The sequence below is a fragment of the Aythya ferina genome (assembly GCF_964211825.1).
Source record: "Aythya ferina genome assembly, chromosome: 2".
NCBI lineage: Eukaryota > Metazoa > Chordata > Aves > Anseriformes > Anatidae > Aythya > Aythya ferina.
The window spans coordinates 55,393,547-55,415,726 of NC_140297.1; the positions used below are offsets into that span (position 1 = coordinate 55,393,547).

The 22,180-nt window shown below is 39.2% G+C and overlaps 1 protein-coding gene across 2 annotated transcripts in view; it reads right to left on the reverse strand.

The window, feature by feature from the left end:
* Positions 1-12,509, reverse strand: part of CUL1 (cullin 1) — a 50,562-nt gene extending 38,053 nt beyond the window's left edge. Inside the window, exon 1 of one of the 2 annotated variants that reach the window (XM_084511915.1) lies at positions 12,299-12,509. The gene's annotated coding sequence lies outside the window, so the exon portion shown is untranslated. Of the gene's footprint in view, positions 1-12,055; positions 12,159-12,298 lie in introns of those variants that run through there. The other variant, XM_084511914.1, reaches the window with a different exon arrangement.
* Positions 12,510-22,180: the final 9,671 nt, after the last annotated feature.

Below are 22,180 nucleotides of genomic sequence, written 5' to 3' on the forward strand. Positions count from 1 at the left end.
CTGCTCGCTTCTTACTGCAGGAGAATGGCCATGGTCTGAAGTGCATGTAACACACCCACAACCTTGGACTATGACCCTAAGTCAGCACTGCAATACAAAGCAACAAAATTAACTTTCTCTCTTGAATCCAAGAGAAAAGAAACTTTTTGGTTCCTTACTACTTCAACTCTCCACACAAGCAAGAGAGGACATAGTTACCAGCCTACCAACTCTCCTTCTCTATCAGGATTTGTAAAACGTAACTGACCCTGATGCTTTTACTAATCTGTAAAAAGCAAGCAGCCCAGAATTACAACGTATTTTAGTAAAAATATTTTGGTGTAACTAATACAGAACACTTCACTCATATATAAAAGTTCACAAGAAAAGACCAACCCCTTATTAGGTCAAAGAAAATACAGTAACTGTTATTACAATTCACGAGTGGGACAAGGTCCCTTCCCAGACAAGGCGCAGAAAGAAGCAACACCCAGGGTTCTTGCTCTGGTGTCTCTCTAGGTGCCAGTAAGGGTACATCACCGTTCCACGCAAGCCTGTTGTAACCAGTGGCTTAACAGATGCAGTTATGTATGTATGACAGAAATACATAACTTCTCTAATGAAGCACTTCCTAATCTTGTTACATACCCTGGTGCATCTACAAATGCTGCCTTCTTCCATAATCTTTTAAAAATCAATGCGTTCCTCATTCACACTGTACTGATTTTCCCTAGTATCTCCCTAAAATAACCTCTGTGAGCAAGTCAAGATGCAACCATTAACAAAAAATGTCACAAAGAAAGAACTTAGTTTTGATTTCCATTTTGTTTTCTCATCCAGTCCACTACATATAAATACATTTTCTTTAGAAACAGTAATTCCTACTGTATGTGACATTACATCACCATCCTTTGGCTATCTTTCAATTTGAATTTTACAATTAGAGGCGTAACTACAGAATGTTAGCATCATATCACTAACTTCCTATGGAATGTTATCCTATCACTAACTGCATAGATTCAAAACATTTACTTCTTCTAGTTACTAGTTAACACAGTTGGTAAATAACACAACAGATGAATAATGATCCAAACTACTTTTTTTTTCAGATTTATTCATACGCATAAAAATGGAAAGGGAATTATTAATATATTAAATAACAGAAGTTTCACTGAATAAGAATAGTTACAAAACCATATTTATAAAAGCAGATGTTTGCACTTACTTGTTCAACTAAGATGGTGTTACATGTATGGAGAGAAAGGGAAAACTAGGCTTTGTTGCATAACAGTTATTATTACACACAAGCACCCAGGGAAAATATGAAGTTCTATTTCACTGCTACGGATAAGTGTAATTTTCAAAATTATTTTTGTGATTCATGCACACAAAACCTCACGAAGTCTGGTCCACACTAATTACACTGTGTCTCACTACCCATGGTCCTTATCACTACATTTACAAGGGAGAATAAAGAGAAGGGACAATAAGACATCTATAGCACTTCTGCAACAGCTCTCATTAGCTAAAGAGGCTTCAGCTTTTAGAACTTACATAACAGACACCATGCACGCCGCCTGCTATCATACAATACTCTGACTTTCAGCATTGTACAAAAACAACAACAAAAATTCATTGCTGCAATCCTCACTGCTTTGGGGGATAGAAAACAAAGTAATAAATGCAGAGACTATAACAAAGAACAAGAGTTTAGCCATTTCCCAGAGCTCAGTCTATGTGCAACCTCCAAAAACAAGGTGCCCTCCCAAGAGCCAAACATGGCTACAGATGAATTGAAAGCTCAAAGCTTTTCGTCAGTAAGATTTCTGACCTTTGGAAGTGATGTTAGCAGGAGTGTGTATAAGCCAAACTTGAACTGACTGTCACTGTACCTACCTTCTCGCTCAACCACAAAGCAAATGTTCTGTTGATGACCAGTTCAAAGACAGGACCACTGCCCAAGTTACACCACCTGCTCAGTAGCTCTGGACCAGTAAATACAGATTGCATTATGTCTCCAGGACCAGTGATAATTACATAAAAAATTACTTCTGCAGTTTCCAGCTGATACAGACAACTTTATGCAGCAGTATGACAGTTTTCAACAGCCCACTTTTTAACCCTGCTTTCCAGCAATACAATTGAAACAGAACTGTCAAAGAACCTAGTCGTTTCTGCCTATACCAACATCAAAAAGAAGTAATATTTCTCCACAACCTTTAGAACAATGCCCTCAAAGGACAGAAGGAAACACTATTCTCCTCTTCTGTTACTGGGGTACTGGAAGAAGAACACACCTCATATACAAGGCATGAGATCTCACTTAAAAATGGCATCATTCATTTTTGCTGACCTAAAAAGCTTTCTTTTAGCTACCCCATATAAGGAAAACAATGCGTATCTTGAATTAGGTCTATACAAAGAAAGCAGGGTTAATTTTCAGAGATTATCTTAAAAAAAAAAAAAACAAACAACAACAACAACACAATAAAAGACACCTGACTACAGTATCTCAAGCTATATGCTGGAGTTGCCACCTTATTTTGATGTCTGAATACAATATAGCTTTCTTCTTCACAGCTATACAGCCTATGCTCCACCCATTGTCCTCTCATAACCACGCATTGCTAAACTACAGATTTAAAAGATAGTTTACTTCAATAACAGTAAAAACAAGTACAGATAGAATTCTAAGTTGATAGCTTCTTGACTCAGTAAGAATTTACAAAGAAAAAAAAAAAAAAAGCTGGCAGACCTGTAAATACACAGCACCTAAACTCAGTCACATCTAAGTAATCCCTCATCCATTTCTAAGTCAACCCTTGTCTGATTCCAGTAATAAGCTACGGTGAAACAAATGCCATTAAAGTCATCATAGAAAATCCTGGTTGGAAGGGACCCACAAGGATCATCAAGTCCAACTCCTGGGTCCCCAGAGGGCCACCCAAACATCATACCGCATGTCTGAGAGCGTTGGACAAATACTTCTTGAACTCCAACAGACCCGGTGCCGTGAATGGCTTCCCTGGGGAGCCTGTCCCAGTGCCCGACCACCCTCTGGGTGCAGACCCTTTCCGTAACCCCCAGCCTGACCCTCCCCTGTCCCAGCTCTATGCCATTCCCTCGGGTCCTGTCGCTGTCCCCAGAGAGCAGAGCTCAGCGCCTGCCCCTCCGCTCCCCTCGTGAGGGAGCTGCAGGCCGCCATGAGGCCTCCCCTCAGCCTGCTCTGCTCGGGGCTGAGCAAACCAAGGGACCTCAGCCACTCCTCATATATATTGCCCTCCAGTCCCTTCACCATCCGCGTTGCCCTCCTTTGGAGGCTCTCTAACAGCTTTATGCCTTTCTCATACTGTGGCACTCAAAACTGCACACAGTACTCAAGGTGTGGCCACACCAGTACAGAGTGGAGGGGGAAACCACTCCAATAACTTATTCTAAAAGTTCAAAGACTTCAACGTTATTGAGGTTTCCAAAATTTTCAAACATACACTGAAGTCAAAGCTTTCCCCCCATACACCTCAAATTCATTTTCTAAAGATGAAAGAAATTTTGCAAGTAATAAAAATACATCAAAAGTTCATTTGGACACTAACTACAGTTTGTTATCTTTGGTAAAAATTGGTGTAGTGACCACATTCACTTAAATAACCACTAAAAGCAACAGAACAGCCCTCTGTGCTTGAAGGATAAAGCATAATAAACATTTAATCTTTGGCTTCAAAAGACAAGAAAAAGTAGTAAGTTTAATACAGCCACACACGTACAAATGCAAGGTGAAATTCCTCTTGCCATACACTTTCATCCCCATTTTTCCAGCTCAATTTCTGTCTTATCTTACCCTGCTCTCCTGTTGCCCTCTTTCATTTCAGCTTGTCTGATCCAGAATTTCAACAGATGTTTCTTGAAAACAACAGCAGCAACTCTCAAAAAGGTTCCCAACCAGTTCTGCCCTCCTCTACACTGAGCTGAGGCAACTATTTAAGTTATTTACCTGGGATATGCAATACAGCTGAACAACATGCGAAGTATTTTCAAAAGACACAGTCAGAAGGACATTAAACACTACCTTTATTCTAACATGGTAGTTATTTGCTTGATCTTGTACTTATTTTAAAAATGAGTTAAGATATTGCACGCTGGTTTAACTCCAGCTACAATAAACTTGAAATCACAATAATTGAAGTGCCCCTGAAGTATTACCACATCAAACTACTTTGCAAGATTTTGCCTTACAATGCATGCCTATCGCTTTACACCAAGGCTAAACTTACCAAAAAACAAACCAAGCCTCTCTCATAACCAAAGCTGTCAATTTATTATTCTTATATCCCTCGTACCAAACATGGGCAGTTCCACAGATAGGATGTTGCAAAATCCTACAAAGCGGTCTTAGGGCTCCTTTTGAAGTCATGTACGCACAAACTCCTTGGAAAGACATGAAAACACAAAGCACAGAGCCGAGAACAATATACAGATTAACTAGAGGTAAAGGGAGGTTAAGACAGAATCTCCATTGTGAAACAGACACAAGCATTGGCTTGTGGGGAGGTAGGACAGAGACTTAAAAAATTCTCTTCACTTTCTCCTTTTACTTCTGTCTTTAAAAGTTATATGAACTGTTTCTTGGACTTTTTTTTTTCCAAGTTAAACATCTCTCAAACCCTAAAGGACATGGCCTCCACTCTGGCACATATTAAGATTTGATGTGGTGGAAACAGGAAGGAGAAATAATTCTATTTTGTCTCTATGATCACTTGCACTCACAATTTATGATTTCAAAGACATTTTCTAAAACCATGTGTCTCCAAATGAATTATTTTGTGTTTACCTGACTTCAGTGGAGGTTACCATTATGAGCTCAAAACTATAACATAACAGCTTAATTGAACCATGGTCCTGCATACAACATTTTATGATATTGACATTTCTGTCCAGAAGTATTTTACGTCACTAAAATAGGCAGGTGGTTTACACATGTAAAATAACCCAATCCCTACAGCAAGGCTAGGAACAAGTATGGTGTCCTTAGCACTTCACACACACTACATGTGTGTAATTATTCAAAATCTGAAGAATCTGTCTACAGCAGACATTTCCACTGTGTCTCAGCAAAATCAATCCACAACAATTGAAAAAAAAAAAAAAAAAGTTACAGGTTATTCCAAAAATTACATCAATACCAGAAGAGAAACATTAGAATATTCTAACACACACACCTTCATGGACAACATGGATCAAATTACATTTCTTGAATCAGTTTGGAAGATGCAATAAAGGGAAACAAGGGTGGAGAAGTCAAAAAACCACAATCCTAGATACTCAATATGCCTAGCAGAAGACAGAATAAGGCACCTTGTTCTTCTTACAAAATAAAATCAGCAGTGGGAAGTTGTATTGAATTCAATTTAGCAAGAACAAGCACAGAAGACTTTGGAAACTCTGAATTATCTTGGGCCAGCCTAGAGACCCCAATGACCTTGTACAGCTAATTCTTACATGAACTGATTTCCTGAGAGCTCTTACTTGCCATCAAAACTTTACCTGAAACCAACTGCATAAGCTGGAACAATGTGATCCTATAGATCTCTACCCAGAAAATCTTGGTCTGAACTTACAGTCCACTGCAGTCACAGTATCACCTCTGTCAGAACCTTCCGGGCGAGTCTCTAAATGCCAACAAATCTCTCTCTATCGTAACAGAATTTAGTGTACCACAGTACATGATTTCATACTGACCTGTTAATAGTCAAATAGCAGTTTTCACTTGTAACAACGTTTGTATGCAAAATTTTCACATTGCTCTTGGACAGCGGTGATTCTTATCTAATTTTAGCAAGGACTAATGTTAGCAAGTGTCAGACAGTTCAGGGTAGAATCTCTTCCCAATAGCTTATTAATTTCACAGCACCTTTGATCTTTTTACCTTTGCAAGAGCTCAACTAATCAAAGTAATGCAGTTTGTAAGTTCAGTTTAAAAATAACAATTATGGCCACACTAACTTATAACAGTCTGAAGTTTTCAGATGATCAAATATATCGCAAGAGCATGGCTTAAATACTGGAAAGTTTCCTCCTATGTTAACCTTCCTACTAATCTTTCATTCAGAAGCAATGAGAACTCCAACTCATATAGTTAAAACAGTCAACAAAATGAAAGAACATTGCACTTACTTGTTTATCTCCTGCATGTGACAAAAGACACTGCTATGCAAAAGCTGCTCCCCCAAACAGGCCTACATTCTATATTTGAACCCAGCCTAACCTTACGTCCACATTACATGCACTGATGTATCTGCTAGCAATGCACATTTCCAGTAGGGTACAGTGCTGTGAACACTGTTCACAAAAAAGAGTAAAGTTTAGTTCATTCCAGGTGCCTAGACATTGACAAGGCATAGCTACTTACTTCCAGAGATAGCAAGAAAAGGACTGAGAATGCTTCTCATTAAGGCCTAAAAAGGGATTCATACATGACTGTTCTGGTTCAAGTAACTTATCTGAACTGTGAAAACCCTAAATCTAATCTCCTCATAGCAAAGAATTTCTACTGTACAAAAAGGGAATTTCATATAAACTCAGCATTGTCTTGAGCTATTTTTTAATCAGTTTTGACTCCCAATAACTGCAACAGGTATGGCTGGTACAGAAGTGAAACAATTTAACTTTGTAGAAGTTAAAATTGTTGTGCACCACTAGCAGCCACTATTAAATCCCACTTCTTGTTGATTTAGCTCGCACCATGAAGTCTTAGGTATTAGTACAGGCTTTGCTTTAACAAAATCAATTTTAATTAATTTGCTTAAGCACATACATTTGGGTGTTTCGCTATTCCTCTTAATGATGGCACTCTCATAGAGGCACACTTTCAGAGACAGTAAAACTTTGGAAAAATACCTGCACAGTAAGAGAACAGACTGTTTTAAAAATATCTGCATTTTCTTAAGAAGAGTATTTTAAATTGTACAGTGAAAAAAAATTCTCCCTTGACTACCCAGAAGCAAGCAAAACATTTGCCTGCGATATTATTACCACAAAAAGCAAGATAGAAAGACTAGTGCCTAACAAAACAAAAGCAGTTTCCTATAACCCTTCTTCTTCCCCCATCTAAAATTAAGTCCTCCAAACTTAAGATAAAATTTCCAGATGATAGTTTCCACTGCTGTGACACTAGAGGAGCTTGCAAATTTACATATGAAATTAAGTTTAAATTACAGAGCAAAGCAGGGTGAATTAAGGTCGCACCATTAGCCTTGTTTCTGAATTCCAATCAGCATCGAGACATTGTCCAACCTAAAACACGTAACAATAAAAAGCCAAGTTACATCAGCTGAGAATTAAAAATACAAACAAGAGGTTCTCGAGTTCAGCTATGGCTGAAATTCAATTCCTAACAACCCAAATTCTCAGTTTCCTGCTTTATTTTTAAAAAGGATCCTGGCACTATTTTTTGTCTACCTTGTATGCTAATGACTCAAACACAACTGAGATGACCAGTACCTCCACGAAAACGGGAGAAGAGAAGCACATCTGTGTTTTCCAAATACCACTACATTACCAGAGCAGAGTGAGAAGCTGCCCACATTGCAAAAGCCTTCAATCCTCAGTGTCCTCTGCAAGGATAAAAAAGTTTAAATTTCTCCTTCACAGTAACACAAAGTATGAGACAGAGCAACATTAACCAGCGCCAATCTAATGAAACCAAGGTCAACGAGCATTTTATATCACCTCTCAGTATTTCTAATTTAATAAAGAACAGATGTCAAGGGTATTGAAGTGCTATTGGAACCTACTGCACAACTAGGAAGATCTTACAGAGAAAATATGTATTTGATCCTTTGTTCTTAGTAGTGATTTCAAGCAATGCCACGTACCTGCCAGACCAACCTACAACAGTGAACCTCCTGACTGCAAAGGCAGAAAAATCAAAGGGAAAGAAGAAAAAAAAGAGATTAATCTTCTCTTTTTTGTGTTAGTTTTTGGAAGAGCACCACATCAAAATTATATTGTTTATTCAAGAAAGGTAGGGGCATCTTGAGAATAAAATACAAGAAATCCCAACAGGGTTGCCACAGGATATGATTCTCTATCAGTTTCCTGAACCACAAAGTGGAGTCATTATTTTCTTATTTTCACAGTAGCTTCATTTTTTAACCATTTTTTCAAGGTTCTTAGATAAAGAACGACTTGAGAAGTGTTACATTAAATAAAGTGGAATGTAATAAGTATTTGGTTAAAAAATGTGTATTTTTGATCTTGTCCAGAATCATTTATAAGAAGAGGTCACATCACAATGTGAATCAGTTCGCTGTTGTGACTCTAACATCAGAGGTTCTGTGGGTGAAAAGAGAACTCTGAAAATTACCCACTGGAACATGGATTATGTGCTAAAAGAGTGTTTTCTTACCAGCTGCACTGCAACTAATCCCTGATTAAAACCTCATATATCTACTCGCAATGCAGGAAGTGTTTAAATCTAACAGTGTTCCAACCCTGTAGTTACATTAAAGTAAGGCTGTGAGTTACTGCACTATAGTGGTGCGTATCAGGTCAGGACAGCTTTATTACCACATTATTTAATCCTGTCTGTAAAAGGCTGGAACTGCATTCTTGTAGAACCATCAACAGTCAATCTGTAGTAGTTCTTCCATTTAAAAACCCTCTTAAAATAAAATTGCAAGTGACTTAAAAAAATAATCCAAATGAAGATATGTTTTACAGCTCTCTGTAATTTTCCAATTCCAACCATTCAAATTTCTTGCTTTGTCTCTTCCCTAATGAATGTTCCCCTTTAGCAAGTAAGAGAAACTCAATGATCTCAACAACAATTTTTTAAAAATTTGCTTGCACCCTATAAAGGTTACAACTTTTACCTAGGCCTCTAAATGTTGGTTCCATGTAAGGAAATGGTTGTTGGAGATTACCTTGAAAAAATACAATAATTAGGAAGTTTATGAGTTTGCCCTTTCCAAAAAAACAATGCTAGTTCATACGTAGTCAGTTTAGAACAGGTTCAAGCATTCCTAAAGCACACAAAGAACATCCACATAAGGCTACAAGTTACGTAACAGCTGAACTTCCAAGTTTTCCATGCTCTATCTTCCTTTGAGCTCTGTGGAGCACAAAGACTGTACTAACCTAGACACTGCTGGTACTGCCCATGCACGTCCTCCTGACACAGACCTGCTAAAGTTCAGCACCTGCCCCTTCTCCTCAGAGCAGACAAACCAGGTTAATGCAACATGGTAAGTACAGCGGCACAGCCATGATCCAACCACTTTACACTTTAATCTGCTTCTGCCCTCAGCAAGTTAGAAAATCCTGGTTGAAAAGTATAGTACACATGACATCATTATCCACCTATAGCATACTGGCAATCCCCAGTCTTCACATTCACAATGCATATTTTGGATGTTAGAAGTGGCATAACAGCAAGTGAGACATCTTTAAAGCTGGTTCTTCTGCTAGGAAAACTAGAAAAAAAAATTTCAGTCTCAGAAAACGCCAGGTATACCCAATCCACATAAAAACTGACACCCAGGATGTGACTCATCATTAAACTGGGCCCTACTGAAATAAGTGTGACTATGCAAAACTAGACACTACTTGACAAAGATAACAGATGAAAAGCAATACTCAGAGATCTTCACATATAAATTGTAAGAAAACACTTTTTAAGCTGAATAACTGAGATAACTTCCTCAAAGGACCAATATTATCTTTGTAACAGCACAGCTAGAATATAAAACATTACACCAAGACTGAGAATAAGCTAAATTCAAAAAAACTACCCTCAAATCAGTATCCAACTAAGGGCGTATATCAATGTGGCTTAAAATAATTTAAAGGATTTAAATCAGAGCAATGCAATTTTCTCATGCCCATAGTTTAAGTAACAGGCCCAAAGTATAAGGTAAGTTTAAACCAGTGGAAAAGGACTATGGCAAAAGAAGAATAATTTAGTTAAAGCAGTGCAACTGTTTTGTCAATTGAGCAGTGGGGTGAGTATTACCTAATTAAGGTGCCTAAACTATGAAACCATTCTCTATACGATCCCTGGATGAACAAATGGAAAAAGTTTCCTCTAGAGGGGTAGTTCAGATCAGAAGCCTAGTTAGTTGCTCTGAGATGTTGTCAAGTTACTAGGATCTGTGTGTACGCAGTTGAGAAAAACAAGAACAAGCTGTTAACATTAGACACCAAACTTGGATTCTAAAGTTAGGTGTACAAAGTACTCTCAAGATTCAACGTATTTGCCACACCTCCCTGGGGCAGCTATTTTCGGTGTTTAAATCGCACTTCAGATATATTACAACAGTACGATCATGAAATGTAACCAGTCTTAACCAAAGCAATTAAGCCAGAAATAAAATAAAAAAATTGGCAAAAAATACTGAGAAATAGGGGAAATCACAAAGCAGAGGGAAAAGCCTGTTTTCCAGTAGTTGCCAGCAGGCACATTAAGTTTAAGTGCAACACAGACTCCTAACCATCACCACACAACATCGCAGCTGTTAACTGCAAGCATATCTGGGGTAAGAACTATGTACTTTGTCACTTAAGAAGTATCTTACCACTTCCCCAAAGCAAATGTTTCCTAAATGCACCCAGATCAACCAAGTACCAACTCACAGTACAGTACTACAAACAATATTTGGCCTAATTTAAGGCACACAGCCACTGGGTATCTCTGGTCCCCATGGAGAGCCTTTTGGCAGGACTGAGAGAAAAAGCCTATGACAGAAGTTTCTTCTACACTAGAATCAGGGTACGTGTGTATTAAGGTGAAGGCACGTGACTATATATGAACACTATATAGGAGAAAAAGGTTGTTAAGGAAGCCAGTAACAAACAAATGAAAACAAAAAAGGTAAAACAAGTAAGTAATCTGTGCCCTCCTAGTGCTTACTGACAAGTGTACAGATAATCTAGGGTTAAATTCCTTTCTCCTCAAAGGCACAGCTGGAGGATTTAAATACAAAGTGGGGGAGACAGCATGAGTCTACAAAGGAAAGGAATATGTCAAAGGGAAAGAGTATTAGGTGAGATCAGAAGGAAGGTTTTAATGACAGGAAAGTAAGATCAGAAGGGCAAAAAATCATGGTGCGGGAACAGTTACTGAGGGGAAGAAAACCGAAAGAGGAAAAGCAATAAGGGAACAATGATGATTAAGGAATATAGATTGAAGAGGAAATAAGAAGGATTGGAAAGTATCCCAGTAAGGACACAGTCAGCTTTCAGTGGCAGACAAAGTTACTGGGAGATGAATGAGGCGATTAGTTGCAATGGCAGAAAACTGCAGGACTAGCCATCCGGGTGGAGGCAATAAATACATCAACAAGCAAACAGATAAAAGGTTATCTGAGGGGGCACCCTCCCTGGGAGGGCCACAACCGCAGGAGGCAACAAGGGAAAGTCCAGCACACAGTCCTTGACTGCCAGGGGACCCGGGGGAGGGGACAAGGAGGAAGTACTCCGAGGGAGACCCCAGGGCGCTGGGGGCACAGCAGGGTTTCTCTGGGCATGGCCAACAGCTCCCGGGCAGCCGCCAGCGCCGCTATGGCTGCGGGCCGGCTGGGGCACGGCGAGAGGAGCGAAGGCGGCTGAACGCTGGAAAACGGCGGCCGGGCAGCCCGCAGGAGGAGCCCAAGGGGCCTCGGGACGAGCGAGCGGAGGCCTGGGCCGAGCCCAGCCCGGCACGGCACGGCCGGGGCCTGCAGGAGGGCCCCGCGGGGCGGCCCGGCCCCCGCAGCTCCCCGCCGCCGGCTCCGCGCATTACAACGCCCGGCCCCGGGCCTTCCCGCCCGGCACGGCCGGATCCCCGCGCCGCCGCCGCCTCCTCCCTGCCTGCCGCCCTCTCTCCCTCGCTGCGCGCCGGGGAGAAGAAAGGCGGCCGGGCCCGGCCTCCCCCGCCGCTGCCGCTGCTCCCCGCGGCGTGGCCGGTGGCCGGGCCCCGCTCCGCCTCGGCGCGGCTCGTCCCGGCGGGGCCTCCCTCCCCGCCGGCCTCCCCCCTGCCGGCCCGTCCCGGCCTCCCCGCCGGCCTCGCTGCGCCACAGCGGCGCGGCCTCCTCGCGCTCACCAGCATCGCGCGTCCCGCAGAGTCAGGCCGCGGCCGCCCGCCCCTTCCGCCTCCGCCGGGCCCGGATCCGCCGCCGTCGCCTCCCCCCGGCGCGCCGCGGCCCGGAGAGCGCCCAGGCGCCGCCCCGGCCCGCCCCACCCCTCGGGGTCCCGGCAGGGCCCGGCCGCAGCCCCCCGGTGGAAGGAGCCCCGCGGGCAGGGCCTGGGCCCGCGAGCCGCGAGCCGCGTTCCTTCCGGGGCTCACCGCGCGGGCCCCGCCGACGCAGCACCGGCCTCTTGCTTCTCGGTGTGAAGGGTCCGGGCTCTCGCCCGTCCACCAGCAAACGGCCGGTGTTTTGTGTATTTATCCGGAGCTCTGGCTCCCAGCTTGTCCCAGGCGGTGCTGAATTACACGGTACCCGAAGCTCCAACGAGTGCTGAAGTTGTGCCAGGCAGGGTCCTTGTCTGGCGTTAATAAACTGAGCTGAGAGGCTCTCGTCTGTGTGGCATCAAGAGTCATTAGCTTCGCTGAAGTGATAACTTAGACGGCAATTAAAGTGCGACTGTCATAATGACTAAAGATGGTTAGAAATATTTCTATAATCATGAATTAAAAAACATACATATCTCAGGAAACAACGCTGCAGAGAGAACGGGGTAGAAATTCTTTGAAATATATGTACTTCTCAGTCATGAGCTGGTTGGGAGGTGTGTAAGGCTGACTGATGCAGTGGTAAATGGTTATGTGAACTTATTTGCAATCCGTGAACAAATTTAGCATAGGTAATTTTAATGCAAAATGAAGTACAAACTCATAGTGTTTGCATCGCCTTCATCTGGACTGCAGTTTTAACACCGTGAAATAGGTGATGCAAATCATACTAAAATTAAGGCAAGTTTCAGAAAAGTAGTGTTTTGGACTTAGTGCTGTCTTACAATTCCACAGTCCTCAGGAATAGATATTTATGGAATTGTGCTGCAAAGGAGAATGGGATTGACGAGTCCTCAGTATTTTGCTTAGTCAAGGCCATCCGTACTCTACCCTCACAAACCATGCAGATTTTCCCTGCCAAGATGAAATCAAATACTGATCTGAATTATACCAGAAGACATGTAAAGCAACTCAAATGAAATAATAAAAAAGTCTTATCATTTACACTAGTCTTAAGAAATCAACCCTGAAAGCACAATAGCTTCGTGAGAAAAAAAAAAAAAAAAAGAAAAGAAAAAAAAAAAAAAGAGAAATGTGGAAGCAATCGAAACGAAACATTTGTTTGCACTGCAAAATGCTTCACTTGCATCCTGGCTCCACCAGCTTTACACAATTTTCAAAAATTGACCTTCTCAAAGCTAATGGCCTTTAGTCACCTAAGTGCTTGAAAAAATATTTCTCTGTATAATAACGCCTTACTTCAGCACAGCCTAGTGAAGTGGACATAAGCTAAGTCATTGGAACAGCTCTTCTAATGAGATAGTTCTGGCTAAGCACTTGAGAAGCACAGTCTGAGGAACTGGTTTAATGCAGAGCATGAACACAGTCCAGTCAGCTGGGTGGCATCACAGCACTTATATTAATTTTGCCCATGTAGACATAGTTTGCAAATACCATTCCTAGGCATGACTAAATTCCTGGCTTGCTAATGTGGGTTGTGCTAGAGGAGAATCAGTGTTAGTCATGCTCTGTGCTGCATCAGCATGGCCAGCTCTGCATGATACAATAAAGACCAGGAAGAATAAGGGGAAACGAAATAGTCTGGGGGAGACAGGAACCAAATCCAAAGGAGGATGGAGTGGTAAAAAACAAAACAAAACAAAACAAAAAAAAAAACGGGGGGGGAGGTGACAATTAATTTTTATTCTTGGAAAGTAAGTTTTAATGATGTATTTTCAAACAATTATATTTACATAAAGGTAAAACCATCATTGACTAAAATCCTAAAATGAGAGGAAGATAGGGCCATGGAGAAGCAAAGAAAGTGGAAAAGAAATAGACGAAAGGGAAGAAAATATGCACTAGACTTTTTTTTTCCCCTTGAGATCTGAGAATTATGAATATTTAGCTTTGTTTGTATATTTATTTTCCAAGAGCTGCATTATGATTTGTATATACTTTAAGGAGGCAAGGCACAGTCCTCTGATTTTATTCATGATTGGCACTCTGAAAAGGTAGTCCATGAAAAAATCCTCACTAGAAGATTTAGTCATCATGCACAATGTGATTCATTCATACGTCCATTGAAAAAAGTCCAATTTCACAATAAGTGGTCACAGAGAGAAAAGTGAATTGTATGCCAAAGTAAATATCACCATTTTTTTTCACAACAGGATGGCTAATGCATTTTAAATTGTCCAGTGGATTTTATGTACTTCACACAAGAGGAGAGATACCTTCCCTAGAGAATGAGGAAAAAAAAGTTCAAGGACAAACTTTATGGGAGAAATCAAATCAGTTTTTACTGGAATGAGTTCACAAAGCTGCTGAGAGGGTCCTGTTTTGGAAGTAACTTCCAGGTTTCTCACTTGTTGCATCAGCAATGAATTAGCAGGCATCAAGAAACACAGCAATGTATGCTGTTGGTGCAAGTAGGAAGCACCGTTTGCAGTTGGCTTCTTAGCCAAGAGGAAAAGCCTGAGTCACTCCAAGATGCAGAGGAGCAGTGCCAGTTTATTACTACTGTGAGGAGGTTGGCTGTCTGGGCAGGGATACTTTCCCTGATAGTGATATCTACAGTGGTTTTCTGAAAACAGCAATAGTATCATCCTCTCAACATAGCCAGGGAGACCAACTAAGGTTAGAAGATAACTAGATTTCATGACACATTCTTGTCAAATATGAGTTCTGCTGTGCTGACAGTGCACCACTACTTTGGGCTAGCAAAACCGAAAAACAAACAAACAAAACAAAACAAAAAAAAACACCAACACCCGAAACAAAACTACCACCAACAAAAAACAATACTGCAAAAATCTTCACCGACAAATCTGACAAATTTGCTTTGTGGAATTGAATGAATCTGTAAGATATGCAAAACTGGTGAATGCAGTCAAATATACTGCATTACGATGTCTTGTAGAAACTACAGCTAGATCCTGAATATAAATATTTCTTTGATTATGATATTGACCCAAAGAAAAAACAAAACTAAACTAAACAAACAACCACCAACAACAAAAGCACTCTATTAAATCTTGTAAGCAATAGTTTTTGAAGACCTAGCTGAAATGAGCAGATGTGTAGTTAGCCTGGATGCAAAGGTCTACTAGACACTGAGACTGTACTACCACTCACAGAGAATATATGGTGAGAGGGCAGCTAACAGCAAAGGCCACTGCCAAGTTTGCATCTATAATAAAAGTTAGTGTAGAGAGTAAGCTTATTCATACTTTTTAATCAGTGAGAAGCTCATTAGTATTTCAAACTCCTTTGGCTACAGCGTGCTCACAAAATGGGACACCTGTCTGAAAGTCTCCCTCAAAAACATATTCCAAAACTATGCTAGATAACAACATTTTGCACTCCTACTTATGTTACAGGGGTTATACTTAAACTAAACAATGTACTTTTCACTAGCCAACACATTAATTTGATGAATTATAGCAGATTTTTTTTTACATTACAAAATGTAACTAAATGTAATTACTAAATATTTTCAGTCCTCAATGTGCTTAACAAATTTATATGTGAAGTAGAACTTTAATCTGTACATCTGACTAGTCTTAAAGGTTTGAAAATATTAACTAGTATTATTTTCATCTAGGTTACTTAGTCCAATGCTTTCTAAGTATGCAACTGGTCAGTGAAAATGATGAAGGGAGCCTGCTATTTACTTTCTGCCAGAAAATTCCTTCAGATGTTGTGGGCACTAAGAAAAGCAACATTAATATGATTTGCTTGGAGCAATAATGTAATAGAGATTGAAAAAATAAGTTATTAATGGATAATTTGGCCTTTGTAATACATCTAAACAGAGAAAATCACCATGTCTGTATAACTGTAACTCACAGTTTTGCACTTTGAAAGGTCTGGGGAAGTTATACTCTGAGGGGATGGCTAGTGAAACTAGAATGAATTCGTTAAATGGGATCTGTTAAATATGAAAGAGTTTATCAGGATATGCAAGCAAGGTAGAGAAGGGACGGAGGAGATTTAGCTGAAAAAGTCCCTCAAGAGTAGACTTAGCGCTAAGCTAGGCTTTGCTGCTTACAGGAGTTTGCAACATTTGACCTGAGCAGTTCTGCCACTCTTGCCAGTGTTAATGGGAATGGGAACTGCAACTGCCTCACTAGCCTGATAAATCACCCAGTAACCATGAAAATATATATATATATACATATACATATATATATACACATAAATATATGTTTGAGCCATTTCCTAATAGAGGGAGTTTTGTTTTATTTTTCTTCAACAACATGATGCCTGGTACAGTTATTTCATTCCACGATGTGGAGGTGGGACTGCTAGCCTCTGCTTTCAAGACTGTGGGTTTTAATCAAGTTTGATACAAGTGTGTTGTGATATTTTCCTTCTTTGTGGAAAAGTACTCCCCGAACTACAGGGTGGAGGTTAATCACATCTGACAACAAGACCCTGTCAGTGATGTAACTGAAATATTCTAACCTAGAGGTAAAAAGTTATCATACTCTAAAAGCAAACTGCTTTCTCAGAAGTCTCATTACCTCTCAATCCTACAAGTGTTTTGTAGTTGAATCTGGCATTAACAATTTCAGGGAGGAATGCTTTTAATTACCTCCTTTTGATGACAGTCCTAGTAGTCTTTTTTTTTTTTTTTTTTTTTTTTTCCAGGAGAAAGTCTTAAAGTCTTTGTGGATAATTGATTTTATAAATTACCACAGATCATGCAGACGTAAATTTTCACAGCTTTTTTTTTTTTTTTTTTTTTTTTTTTTCTCATCAAAACAACTCTCCATGCCTTTCTTTTCTTCCCCTTTCAGTTCCCCTTCCCCTCCTCGATCTTCAGTCTGTTTGACACAAAGCATGTAATTTGACCTGAAAGGAAGTAGTTGGTCTGTGAATACTAGAAACAGAGTTTGTTTTCCTTTTAGTCAGTCAGAGAGTTGCCCAGTTCTTTTTCTCTCTCTGAGAGATCCATCATTTTGTCTTACCAAGAGAATGCTCTTCCCAACTAGCATTAGGCTTTCGTTATACTAGCCCAAACCTTTCTCAGGCTCATCACATACTGAACTTTGTAGAATCTCTCCTTCCCTTTTTGGGTAGGAGAGATTCTCAAGCTATGACGCCCTTCAGCTGGGAAGTGCAACCTCCTGCTCTTTTTTTTTTTTTTTTTTTTTTAATACATTTGCCAAAGAAAACAAGGATGGTCATGAGTGCTGTGAGAAAGCAGTGTTATGAAAGCTGACATAAGAAATACCCACTGGCTGTAAACTTTTTTATTCATATGCTTTACCTTTAGTGAAAAACAAAATATTCTCCCCTTATGTCTTTCAATTTCCTTGCCTAATGTCAGATGGAGATTCTCAAAACAAAGCAAAATTGAGACTAAGAGCTTAAGTGGTATGAGCACCTTTTGTGCTGGTTTGTTTATCTTCGTGAGTGACATCAAATCTGCCTCTTATTGGTCACTTTGAGAGCAAGGATTTGAGAAAGTGATACAATCGCTGCTTCTAATACCTAACTGTTTCTGTATTATACCATATTACTGTACTAACACTTGTATTTGGAAAAGGTTGCTTGGCTGTATTGAATATCTCTTGCTTTTTCTGGGAGATTCATTTTCCTCAATGTTTCAGTAAAGAGTGTTTGATAAGCTCATAAATGAGGGTTCCCCATTTTAGGACTTTATTCCTGCTTTTAGGCTGAGCACATTTTGCTCTGTAGGAAACTCACAGTAGCTCTGAGAACATCTATTGCTTGAAATAGTGAGAGGCATGGTCATGTTTTTGCCCTTACTGTCCCTTCTTGGAGGGGTTACAAGCCAAGATACAGGAAATATAAAACAGGAAAAAAATGTGTTCAGGAAAGGGATAAATGGTTGAGTTCAATATTTGAACATACTGGGAAGAGGCTATCCATTTTTGCAGCTTTTCTGTTGAGTGGAAAGTTTGAGTTTCAGGATTGTCCATTGTTACTAGCAAATCAATGTTGGGCTTATTGTCTACCATGAATGTTTATCTAGATTATCTGAAATAAGAGATCATCTGTGCTTCCAAATTCAAAGGTGTCTGAAAGAATCTATCAGTGGTAGATGATACTACAGCACTCTACTTCTTTTTGTGTTGTGACCATTTGCCAGAATTTAAGAAAAGATTTTGCAAAGATAGGATATCTTTGGTTAATCTGCTGCGTTTTCTTTTATAGGCACCTGCAGGCCAATATTAATATTTCTCTCTGTTTCTATCACCAAGATTGGCACAGGGTTGTAGGTCTCCCCAAGATTTCTGATTTTGCTGTTCTCTGACAGGTGTTTTTCACCTGAACTATTGTATCAGAGGTTTGCAGCAGTGAATTCCAACATTCCTGGATGCCAGGCCAGGCTGGATGGGGCTTTGAGCAACCTGGTCTAGTGGAAGGTATCCCATAGACAGCGGGGTTGGAATTAGATGATCTTTAAGGTCTCTTCCAACCCAAACCATTCTGTGGTTGTAATGAACATCCTTGCCACAAAAGTAAGGAGCCTGCCGTATGTTTTCTAATTCTGGCTGCAGAAGACGGGTGTCAGTTTGGTTCTGATTTCATCAGCCTGCTAGCTCTCCACCTGATAGCTGCAGGCAGATAGCCTGCATGTACCCTGATGTCTGTAGGCAGAGATGGGACCTGGTGTGCTAAAGTATCAGTGGCTGCTAGAAGAACTCCCACAAAAGATCATGACATCAGACTTACATCAGTAAGGACATTAGTCCTCTTTGCACCATCAGTTTATGTGTTTTTCTCTAAAGAATGGCAAACACTTCTAAGTGAGTGACTCACAGTTTCTCTGCACCATTGATTAATTTCTTAACTGTTCAGGAAGCTGGGAAAGCAGTACTTTAATGGAGGTCTGTATTGGTGCTTAAACAATACTGTAACAAGAGTTTGTCTTTAGTATCATCAGAAACTAGGAAATTGCTAAAGCAAATGTTGAAAAGTATTATAGCTGGAATCCAATACTTTAACTTACAACACTTGATTTCCAGATTAAGGTCTAGTATAGCTAAAATCTTGAGTTAATTTACTATTTTAAGGTAATATAAATAAGAGTTAGCAAATATCCAAAAATATGTTTTGTGTGATTTCTGTCTAGCTCAGATACATTTTAGTAATTTGCATAATGAGATAGCTGCTAGAATGCCTTTATGTTTCTATCTCAGAAGTCTGAGAAAACCTAATGAATTTTTATAGCTAGGAGACCTATTTTGTTGATTAATCACAATTACCTTCACAACATCATGAGGAAGAAGTGGTAGACCTACACTCAGTAGAGAAAGTAATCAGTTTTACCCTAATTCTCTGGTGTTTTTTCATAGACAAGTACAAGTTCTTTTCAAGCCCAGATAGCAACAGAAGATGTACATTTTTTTTTTCTTGAAAAGAAAGCTAATTTACAAGTCAATTATGAAGGAATTAAAATTACAGTTGCTAAAATAAACCAAGTACATTGTGTTATTTGTGACTGATGCTTTTAGTTATTTGTTATTATGGCTTCTTTTTTTGTTCAGTAATTTACAGTGGGTCTCCCACATATTATTGCAAATTAGCCTAGTTTGATGGATAACAAATACTTTTATCTCTTCACTAAACAAAAGACTGCATAAAATGAATAATAGTAATATTAGTATATGAAAAACCTCATGTTCCAAAAAGCCATTAAAAGCACACTGGATGATGATTACAGGAAACAATGCCTCAGCTCCTTGAAATTTGTCACAGAAATTGTGATAGCACTAAACGTGATTAAAAGCTGGGACCATTTAGAACGCCATATACTTAAAGGCATTACCAAACCACAGCCATCCCATCTACAAACAAACAAAAATACCCCCAAAAGCTGAAAATGTGTTCACTTTACTCTGATTTCCATATTTCAAATATCATATAAATATGCCAGTTTCTGGACACAAGGTATTCTCAGTATTAATACACCTATTTGTATGAACTGTATGGACTCCAGTTACACAACATGGAAAAGCAACAAAGCTAAATGAATTGTCCAGAGTTACATGTAGTGTTCAGGCCCAGATTAAGTGTTACCAAGGTTAAGTGCTATACTACTGTGCATGCCCCTTGGCACCGTGCAGATCAATTTGCTGTTCCTGCTATTTATTATTATTATTATTTTTCATCTGGAGAAGCAAAACAGCATATAAACTTTGATCCTCTGACACAAGCTTGACTGTACACTTGGAAAGGATTACTTTTGTTTAATATCATGGCAATTTGGTTAAATCAGAGTAACAGACTCAAGGTCAAAAACTGCCCCCACCCCTGCACCATTTAAGGCTATCTGTCAAGATCATGCTATGCCAGAGAGGAAAATAATGTTAAATAATACAAGTGATTCCCAAGGCAACTAATCCTTAAGTAACAACATATGAAAACATTTGAAAATAATTCTAATGACACAGAGGTCAGTAAATCACACAGATACACTGTAGATCCTCGCTGTACATGCTATGAATGGGTAATTCACAACTTGTAAAGTTGTAGGCTAAAAACAGACCAAGTAACAGGCTGGAAACAATTTTCATCTGGTTATCACCACTAAATATGATGCTGATTATTCCTTCTGTTTCTATGCTGTGTAAGATGAGATAAAACTGGAAGTAATTATTACTAAGATGGTCTCGACAACGTGTGCTGGACTTACTGCTCAGACTTTATTTTTTTGACCTTGCTGTGTTCAAATATGTAAATAAAATGAAATAAATTTGAAATAAATCAGATGAAAGCTTGTGTGTAATGTATTGTCTAAACTGGAAGATTTACAACACGTTAGAACACATAAGTGAATAAAATGCTTTTCCAGGTGAACAGCTTTGATTTTGCCTAACGTTTTACATCTACATGGTTGGCTAATGTCTGATAATAACTGAGGTACCACTCTAGACAAGCTCTACCATGTTAGAGGTTCTACGTAGAGAAGGTGATCAGTTGGTACAAACATATTTGCTCAAGATGACAGACACTGCTTTTTTAGCATAAATGTATAAATGTGAAAAACTTTATATTTTGTTTAAAACATCCCGAATACTGTTATTTAATATTTGAAGTCCAACTGAGGTTTGTTTGTTTGTTTTTTTTTAATGTATTTATTTTTTCAGTTACAGAAGACAACCATCCTTTGCTTATATGGAGAGTATACCAAAGTCCATAAATATCCATTTAAATAAATAATAAATATCCATTAAAATTAAGTCATTAAGCTATTATTGTCAAAATAAGGAAAGTAAATATTGACCTCTTTTTCAGTTCTGTTTTGAACCTACTTTCTTACACTTTATTTTTCTGATACATAATGGTGCATTACTGTGAATTTTAAAGTGAAATCTTTTTTTTTTTTTTTTTTTTTTTTTTTTTTTTTTTAAGCCACTAATGCTGTAAGGAAGAACTAAAAGTTAACATTTATTAAATTAAACTCTATTGAGCCATAAATTTGCATTTGCTCTTTAAGTGACTCAATTACAATCATCAAAGTCAGAGTTAATTCAGAACTGTGATCTGTTCTCAGTTTACTTCTGATGAAGTAAACAGAAAAAAAAATCCTAATGTCTAACAGCAATTCATATGTCAGTTTTTAATTATTTGTTTTCAAAATACCTTCTTTATAAAGGACATGCCAAGTCAGATTATTCCCATTTTGTAACAACCTCTCCCATTTTATTAATTTAAGGAGCTGTATAAAGCTAATTATTATTACCATAACTCTCCCTTTTTAACATCATTCCTTCTTGTTAAGACTTTGAATACTTAGTTAACGGTAGACATTAAAAACCCCTACAAGTTTTCCTTTACTCTCCTGGGAAAGTAATTTTCACAAATCGTTGCAAATGAACTGGATCAGAGATTCTAGAACCCACCTGCTTCACATTAGGGAAGCTGGCCAGACAGGTAAGAAGACTTGTGAGATCTTTTTCGAGGAAGTGATTGTTTTTGTTTTCTGTCTGTGGCATTTCTACCTTCAAAAACTCC